The 10207-nt window shown below is 40.5% G+C and overlaps 1 pseudogene; it reads right to left on the bottom strand.

Annotated features, from left to right (window-relative positions):
* Positions 1-256: 256 nt before the first annotated feature.
* On the bottom strand, positions 257-9596 carry LOC111748887 (olfactory receptor 8B12-like; annotated as a pseudogene).
* Positions 9597-10207: the final 611 nt, after the last annotated feature.

Raw genomic sequence — 10207 nt, 5'->3', positions numbered from 1 at the left:
TCTTCACACATTTTCCTTGTCATTCAGCCAAGGCCAACTTAAGAATTTTCAACTCCTACATTCTTGGGGAAAAAAAAAATGTAATGGCCAAAAACTATTTTTTGAGAAGTTAAATGACATTATTGTAAATGGAATCACATTTTAAAGTGTTAGGGTATCACACTTTAAAATGCAATCTGCCGGGGTGGCACTGGAACAAGAAAACATGGCATAAAGGAAAACAAAGCAGATTGGAATTCAAGGGCCTGGAGTCCACTGCCACTTGTGGTGCCAAGTAGTTGTGGTCCTTGGGCAACATATGTAATCTTTCTGAGTCTCGAATATGTGGTCTGTTAAATGAGAGGGCTAGATTAAATGATATTTTTTTTTTTTTTTATGGTCCATTCAAGATTAAACAATCTTTGATGTTAGAAACAACCTACATAGAATAAAAAATGCTTGGTATAATCAAGGTGGGGTGAGGGTTAGGGAAAATGGGTCTGCGTTAAACACTCATCCAAAAACAAGGGCTTAAAATTCTCTTTATGCTTAGGAGAGAAAACAGTGGAGCTTGAATCCCTCATTGAAACCACACACACTAGTAAACAAAGTATTAGATCTCCTTCTTCAAATACTGCTCCTTTCTCTAGAAAATATTTTTCTTCTCAAGGCTTTCCTCAGGGCAAGTTTGACATCCTTATTCCTCCAGCTATAGATTAATGGGTTTAACAGAGGCACCACAATGGTATAGAACAGAGAGTACACTTTCCCTTGGTCAAGAGGCAAAATGGAAGGTGGTTTGAGATACATGAAATCTCCAGAACCAAAGAGAAGAGAAACCACAATCATGTGGGAGCTGCAGGTATGAAAGACTTTGTAACTGCCCTCAGTGGAGCTAATATGGAGAATGCTAGAGAGTAATAGACCATAAGGGATGAAGACGGTGACAATACGCATTCCAATGTCAATGGCTACAACAATAAATACCACTAGCTCATTCACATAGGTGCTGTGGCAGGAAACCTCAAGGAGAGGAAAGATGTCACACAGGAAATGATTGACAAGGTTGTCAGCACAGAAAGTCAGACTCATTATGCTTCCCATATGAGCCATAGCACTGAAAAAAACCCAACACATAGACACCTAACAAAAGCAGAAAACAGAATTGTGGAGACATGGTGACTGTGTACGCCAGTGGTTTACAGATGGCAACATAGCGATCATATGCCATTGTTGATAGAACAAAGGACTCAGAGATAACAAAGAAGCACAAGAAAAAGAGCTGAATCATACACCCTTTGTGCAAGATGATGTTCTTCTTTGAGACAAAACTCTTCAGCATTTGGGGGGTGATGGTAGTGGAGTAACAGAAATCTATTAAAGAGAGGTTAAAGGGAAAAAAGTACACGGATGTGTGCAGGTGAGAGTTCAGCCCAATCAGAGTAATCAAGCCCAGGTACCCCACCACAGTGATCACCTAGGAGCAGAGAAACAGGAAGAAGAGATGGATCTGGAGTCCCGGCTGGCCGATAAACCTGCGAGGATAAAATCCGTCACAGAAGAGTCTGGTTGCCATCCTCCCCTCAGGTACTCTCTGTGGATAACAGAAAGGAACAACTTAAAGGGAAAGAAATATCATCGCTACCCTCCCACTATCTGTACGACATCCCCTGGCCTTCTTGGGAATGAAATTCACAAAAGAGAGACTAAAATTACGGTAGAAAAGGCTTTACTGTTTGCTGAGGATCTGTCTTCACAGCACAAAGTGACTTCAACTGTCCAGAGTATATATGAGGCTAAACTTTGTCTCCAGGGTGAGAGCTGCTGCTGTGGAGACAGATAGCAAAAACAAGGTAAATGTCCTTCAGATCTTTAAGTCAGTACCTTTCTACGTCCCACCCTCTTGTGCTCTACATCAGTTGCTGAAACCTGGGCCTCTTTTCTGAAGAGAATCCTGACAGGCAGAAGTCACTGCAATTCTCATCAGAGCTTCCACCTCCAGATCAGACTCTGGATCAGAGCAAGAAGATGACTAGTTAGTAATTTGGAGAAAAGTTGAGGGCAGTTAATCATTAGGGATTCGTTGTTACCATCAAATTTACACTCCTTTAGAATATTAAAAACAAAACAAAACTCATTGCCATTGAGTTGATTCCTACTCCTAGCCACCCTATACTACAGAGTAGAACTCCCCCATTGGGTTTCCAAAGAGTGGCTGATGATTTTGACCTGAATGCTCTTAACTGCTATGCCACAGGGATCAATGACAATACAGAGGAGAAGAATCAGAGAAGTCCCCTTTCTTGTCAGATCGAGGAATAGTGCAATTAATTCCTGGTGTGGATTTAACTATGGACAAATTATTGAATGTGCTCTTTTGTTTTCACCAAAGCTCTTGGTTTCAGTGGTTGTACGTTTAATAATAACCTTTTAAAGCTAACACTTATTTAGCAATTACTATGAGAGGCTGTGCACTAAATTCTATGTGACAATATTATTAATCCCATTTCACTGAGATTACATAACTAGCCCAAAGTCACAAAACTACTGGGTTGCAGCCAGAAGGTAAACTCAGGCTTTCTGACTCCCACGGTGTGCGCTGTTACCTGATAAATTAGGTCAGGCAGGCACCTGTCTTTCTTTAGTTCAGAGACACAGGGTTATATTCTACTCTTAACCACAATTGTTCTGGGAAGTAAAATGGCTCTAGAGAACAGATGACAGCTTTGAGGTCAGAACACTCTTCTCCCAGTTCTGATCAAAGATAAGAACCTGTAATGTATCTTGTAGCTCTGCGCTGAAGAACATGATTTCTAATTGCTTATTTAACCAAAGAGTCCTCTCTAGTTTCCAGGGAAAACAGAGCATCTTTCCCTAACCAGTGGATGATAGGTGATTTAAGTTTTGTTTTGAATTACAAATTCTGATAAACTGATTATTAACACAGAGGCTCCCTAAGGATCATTACCTCAGAGATTACCTTCCCTAAGGAAGAAGAAATGTTTGTTTTAATTTAAGGAAAAAGAAATGTTTGCTTACACCCTAGATATTTTTTTCATTTGGCTTTTATAGACTTAATACTTTCATTCAAGTAACATCTATTCACCACTATTAAGAAAAAAAAATCATTGCAAAAAACATAATTATCACTACCATTTGTTGAGTGCACAATACTGTACCAGACACAACACCCTTAAACTGACCCCTGGCACCAAGATCCAAAAGAACTATACAAATGTAATCTTGTTTATTCCTCACAATGTTAGTACCCATCACAAAGGTAAGGGATTCAGAGGTACAAAATGTTTCAGAGCCCACACTTGTGCCTATGCCTGTCTGACTTCAAGACTCTTATTCTTAACCACTAGACTAAACTACCTCTTGATGAGAGCTACTGAAACCCATAAGGCAGGGTCCTTGCCTTCTTGGATCTGAAATTCTCTAGGGAAATAGAAATAGATGCATCGACTTGTATAAAAAGAAGCGTTTAGAACCAGAAATGGTAAATCCAAAGGGCTATTGCAATTTAGAAGAGCACGTTTAATAATTTATTCATACTTACATTCATTCCAGGAATTAATTGCACTACTACTAGTTGACTCCTCCTTTCTAGGAGACTTCTCAGATTCCTCCCCCTATAATCTCATGGAATGTAAGTGTGATGGTAACAAAGAATCCCCATAGAGCAAGAGCTCTCAACCTCTGCCAAGACTGGCCTTTCCAGGAATTACTAAATTGTCAAAATCTCCCTTGACAACCCCTGCTCCCATCCACATTTCCTAAGCACTTCTCTCAACTGATTTGCAAGCTACTCCAGGCTCACAAGTTGAATCCCAGTACATCAGATCCCAACGAAGTTTAACACACAAGTTTATTGTTCTTCGTTTGCTTTGTCTTTTCCTGTCTTCTATTTATCACCTTCAAGTTCTGCCTTGAAAAAAATTATCTACCCTATGTCTCAATCTCTCACCTACTTGCTTATTTTCTCTGACACTAAACCAACAAACTCATAACATTTCAGACCTTAAAAAAAACAGGAAACAATCTAATCCAGTGTTTCCCCAAACTTGACTAGTCATAACTATTACCTCGCGTGCTTGTTAAAAAGAAATTCTGGGTTGCACCCTGACTTTCTGAATTAGAATTTCTAGGGGTACAGCTATCGTAGCCGTATTTTTTTTCTTTTCATTCTCAAGGGAGCCCAAAGCCAGAAAATTACAGAAAAGAGAGAGTAAGGTGCAAGGAAGTAAAATGACTTGCCCAAAGCCACAGATCTAGTTTCAGGGTCTAGGTTACCAGTATCTCCTAGTGCTCTCTTTATGAGCTTATATGGCCTTCAGATTGGCTGGAATACCAGGCAAAGTAATAAAAAAAATAACTCATCAGACTCCTGATTGCAGGTTAGTGGAGTAAATGTTATATTACTTGCCCTCTACCCATAAACAACAATTACATTGGGAAAAATACATATAAAACAGCTATTTTCAAGCTTTGGAAAGCAGATACCACAAGACTTCATTCCTTGAGCCAAGGCAAGAACCTTAGGTGACTACCACATTCACCCACCTTTCTCCCTGGGGCAACTTCCAAACCAGGCACAGTGAAGCAGAGCCAAAAAAGAAAAAAAGAATGGTTGCAGGCTCTATGGCTGAATTAAAGAAATATCAGAGTTCAGGGATACTAAGACACCTGGAATTTGTGAGACAAGGTATTGAGGGGAAAAAGCCACAGAAAAGGACTTTCAGACATCTGCATAAGGTACTCCCTTGGATTTTTCATTAAATCCTAAAGTTTGTATGTCCAGGGCAAGACTTCACAAGGCCTAGCAGAGAACACCTAATGGGGGCTAATAACTGAAAGAGACAAAAGACATTGCTTAGTGCTAGGGAGATGATGGGATTCTGACTCAGAAAAAGTTAAGAGACATTGAGGAACAAGCCGGGTAAAAACATGAGACCCAGAAAAGCCATAACCTAGAAGTATGAACTAAGCCCTTGAAGCAAGGGCAAAACCAAAAAGACCCATCATAACAAAGACTAAACCCAAGGCTCAACAGGATCAAGCTGAGGTGCTAGTAAATTAACTGCATCTCAGAACAAAATTCAACACTCCAAAACAGGATAATATAATCCACAGTCTCTACAACATATCAGTGATGTTCAGCATAAAAATATATATATATATTAGAAATGTGATGAAGGAAGGAAATGTCACCAATAATCAAGAAGAAAAAAAAAAGAGGCAGTAGAAGCAGATGTGTATATGACATAGATGTTGGAATTAGTCAAAAAGGCTTTAAAGTAACTATTGTAAATATATTTTAATTTGGATAAAAATAGACTAAATTGGCTAGAAGATTGTGAAGTCCAAGAGAAACAAAAGAATGAAATAGGAATTCTCAAACAAATAAATATAACATTGGAAATAAAGAATTCATTAGATTGGCTTAACAGCAGACTAGGCACATCAAATAAATACTGTGCCATCAAGGCTCCCTGAAATAAAGGATAAGTCAATAAAAATTATCCAAACCAAAATAGAAAAGAAATAATAATAAGAGAACATAGGAACCAAAACATTTAGGACAATACTAAATGACCCAAATATGTGTAATCAGAGTTCCAAAAGACAACTCAAATGAGAATTGGGCAAAAAAATATTTGAAAAGATAATAGATAAAAAGTTTCCGAGTTTTATGAAAGTGAGGAAACAAGAAGTCTGGAAACCACAGCAACATGATGATAAAACAGTCCACACCTAGGTATATCAGTCAAGCTGCTGAAAATCAAAGACAAAGAAAAAACAAAGCTTAAAGCACGAAGAAATAAAAGCCACATTGCTTTTAAAGGAGCTAATATAAGAATGGCAACAGACTTGTTATCAGAAACAATGATACTCAAGTGACATCTTTAAAATACTGAAAAAAATTACCCACCTACTATTCTATATTGAGGAAACCCTGGTGGATAGAAGGTTGGCAGTTCGAATCCACCAGGTGCTCCTAGGGTTGCCATGAGTTTGAATCAACTGGACGGCAATGTGTTTAGACTTTTTTTCTTTTTATTCTATATTAAAGAGCATTGATGGAGCAATGGTTAAGCACTCGACTGCTAACTGAAAAGTTGATAGTTCAAACCCACCCAGCAGCTCCATGGGAGAAAAGACCTGCCATTGTGCTACCATAAAGATTATACCTTAGGAAACCTTCTAGGGGAGATTTACTCTGTCACATATGGTCACTCTGTGTTGGAATCAACTCGACAGCCCACAACAACAGTATTCTATTTCAGGCAACAAATATTTTTCAAAAAACTGAAATAAGGAGATTTTCATACAAATAAAAAGTGAAAATAATTGTAACCAACAAACCTGCACTGGAAAAATAGGACAAGGGAGGGAGAGGAGTGATCTCAGATGAATTTCAGATCTGTAAGTAGAAATGCAGAGAAATATACTTTGACTATTCAAAGCAAAAGAAAAACAATACCTACTTTCAACAACTTAAAGGGCGAAACGACCTGTGGGCCTCGCCAGAGAGAATGCACAACAATAAAATCCACTACATCTGTGGAAAGAGACACTGGGGAAGCTCAATATCATAGCCAGAACAAGCACGGGCCTACTGCAGAGCAGATCATCAATCAGTCATATGCAAGTTCTAGTTGAAACTGAAGAAAATTCAAATAAGTACACAAGAGCCAAAGTACAACCTTGAGTATATCCCACCTGTATTTAGAGATCAACTCAAGAATAGATTTGATGTCTTGAATATTAATGACCAAAGACCAGAGAGATTGTGGGATGACATCAAAGACATCATACATGAAGAAAGCAAAAGGTTGTTAAAAAGCGAGGAAAGAAAGAAAAGACCAAAATGAATATCAGAAGAGACTCTGAACCTTGCTCTTGAAAGTACAGCAGCTACAGCAAATGGAAAAAAATGATGAAGTCAAACAGCTAAACAGAAGATTTCAAAGGGTGGCTGGGGAAGACAAAGTAAAGTATTATACTGACATGTGCAAAGACCTGGAGATAGAAATCCAAAAGGGAAGAACACCTCAGCATTTCTCAAGCTGAAAGAATTGAAGGGAAAATTCAAGCCTCGAGCTGCAATATTGAAGGATTCCACGGCAAAATATTAACGACACAGGAATCATCCAAAGCAGATGGAAGGAATACACAGAGTCAATGTACCAAAAAGAATTGGTCTATGTTCAACCATTTCGGGAGACAGCATATGATCGGTACTGAAGGAGAAAGTTCAAGCTTCACTGGAGGCATTGGAAAAAACAAGGCTTCAGGAATTGATGGAATACCGACTGAGGTGTTTCAAAAAAGGATGCAGCGATGAAGGTGCTCTCTAGTCTATGCCAAGAGATGTGTAAGACATATACCTGGCCAACTGACTGTGAGAGACCCATGTTTATGCCTATTCCAAAGAAAGGTGATTCAAACAAATGCAGAAATTATCAAACAATTGTTAAATTCAGTCTACCTAATGGTGCAGTGGTTAAGTGCTCTGATGCTAATCAGTAGGTCAGCGGTTAGTACACACCAGCCACTATGCAGGAGAAAAATGTAGTTGTCAGCTTCAGTAAAGATTTAAAAACCCAACCCAGTGCTGTCGACTCGATTCCAACTCATAACATCCCTATAGGACAGAGTAGAACTGCCACATAGAGTTTCCAAGGAGCGCTTGGAGGATTCGAACTGCCAACCCTTTGGTTAGCAGCCATAGCACTTAACCACTATACCACCATGGTTTCCCAGTAAAGATTGCAGCCTTGGAAACCCAATAGAGCAGTTCTACTCTGTTCTACAGGGTCACTATGAGTTGGAATCAACTTGACAGCACACAACAACAATCTAAATTAATCTGTGTATTCAACCAGATCATGAGCAAAATGTCAGCCTACTTGTTGGTCAAAATTGACAAAATGATTCTAAAATTCATATGAAAATACAAAGGACCTAGGATAACTAAAATAACTTTGAAATTACAGATGAAAATTAGAGGACTTACTCTATTTGATTTCAAAAGAATAATATAAAGTTACAGAAATTAAAACACTGTACTAATGGAATGTGATAGACACTTAGATTAACGTAGCAAAGTGTTCAGATATAGACCCATATATACAGGTTAAATTGATTTTTTTTTTTTTACAAAAGCTTCTGGAAGAAAACAGCTGAGTATCTTCAAGACCTTAGAGTAGGAAGGATTCTTAAGCGTTAAAGTCATTAAGGAGGCAGGGCCAAGATGGCTTACTAGGTAGAAGCTACCTCGGATCCCTCTTGCAACAAAGACTCAGAAAAACAAGTGGATCAATCACATACATGACAATCTACGAACCCTGACCATCAAACACAGATCTAAAGAGTTGACCTGAGTGACAGGGGAGTGAAAAGCTGCGCCCTGAAGCAGCGACTGCCTCTGGAACCGGAGTCCCACACCACAGACTTGAGCCCTCGCGGTTCCCTGGTGCCGAAAGGTGGGGTTGATTGCGGCTTGCTGAGGTGGAGCAGGCAGGGGACACAACCCTAACCCCTAGCCTCCTGGGATAACCTCAGTAGAGACTCAGCCAGCACAAGAACGCTGCACACTGACGGGACTAATGAGAGAACGAGCAACAAAGGGGAAGGAGTGACTGTTTTTGGAGCCTGGAGCCAGCGTCCCAGTCAGAAAACGTTGGCTCCAGGTTTTGGACTGGGCACAGGGGAGCTGAGCATGGCTTTCTGAGAGGGCGCAAACACGGGATGCAGCCCTAGCCCCCTGAAGTGACCTCGGGGGAAGCCCAGCCAGCGTGTGCAGGCAGCGCAATGACCCGGCTGACAGGACGAGAACTCACCAGGAGGGAGTGACTGGTTTTGGAGCCTGGAGTTCGGCGTCCCAGTCGGGGAACGATGGCGCTGCGCTTTGGACTGGGAGTGGAGGAGCTGACAATGAATCTGAGACAGCACAAGCACAGGACGCGGGCCTGTCCCTCAGGGCAATCTGAACCCAGCCACTGCACACAGGCTACACGCCCCTCGCACCCTTGGGAATCTGAGATAAATCAGTCATCACCAAGCAAGATAAGTAACTTTGTCTATTGCTGGGTGCTACTCTCTCCTATCTATCTGATCCCTCTCCTCCCTGACCCAGGTGGCTTCATTAACATTGTAATTTCCTGGGCCAGGGAGTAAAGTACTCTGTGGCTTTTTTTGTTGTTCTTGTTTTTGTTTTTCTTTTCCTAACCCATTCTCCTGGCCTAAGAGAAGCAGCTACTAAAAACCCAGGGATGAAAAATCGTTCCCTGACTTCCCTAAACTGGAATAAAAATAAAGAACCAGCTCCAGCCAAGCATATGAGATCCACAGTCTTGGGCTTTCATCCCTACAGGGAACAAGGTGGCTATTATAATGCAAAGGCAATTCTGATAGAGATCTGACTGTAATTGTTTTAGCGGAGCACTGGAAAGACAAGTTTTCCAGGTCTGATATCTCTACATATTAAACAGACCCCTCACTGATCCACAACAGGGAACTGAGGGCTGAAGCTCCACCCAAACCACCTGGCCACCTGCTAAAGGGGTCTGAGGATACTGACACCTACCAATCTTTAGAGGTACATGCATTGGGTGCCTAAGGTACAGCTACAGAGCCCATGCACCAAAGTGCTTTGGGAATAGAGACACACCTACCTCACTGGCACATGGACGAAAGCTCTCAGCATCCTGCCCCTCCCTGGAGTGTGACCCCCTTCTGCTACTAGAATCTGGTGCACACAACTATCACCACTACTCCTCTAAGTTAATAGGTGACAGTCTACACCACACACTTGGTGATCCAAAGTCACAACACCTAAGCTGATTCTATTCAAGAATAGTGAATGGACTCTCAGGCTTATATATCTGGTAACAGCCCAAACCAGCTGGTAATAGGGCATAAGTGATTCAAAGGCTGCAACAATCAAAACAGTGCAATCTAGTAGCCCGTCTACATACATTGAAAGAAAACAAAACAAGACTCAGTGAGCAAATATAAAATAAATCATTACAATATCTTATAGATGGCTCAGACACAGCAGTCAATATCAAACCACATAAAGAAGCAGAACATGATTGTTTCTACAACTCCCCAAATTAAAGAATCAAAATCTTTCCCAAATGAAGAGACAATCCTGGAATTGCCAGATGCAGAATATAAAAAACTAATATATAGAATGCTTTAAGACGTCAGGGATGAC

Source organism: Loxodonta africana, chromosome 15 (assembly GCF_030014295.1).
Source record: "Loxodonta africana isolate mLoxAfr1 chromosome 15, mLoxAfr1.hap2, whole genome shotgun sequence".
Classification (NCBI taxonomy): domain Eukaryota; kingdom Metazoa; phylum Chordata; class Mammalia; order Proboscidea; family Elephantidae; genus Loxodonta; species Loxodonta africana.
The sequence above is the reverse complement of the archived record's forward strand: the minus strand, read 5'-3'. Positions and strand labels throughout refer to the sequence as shown.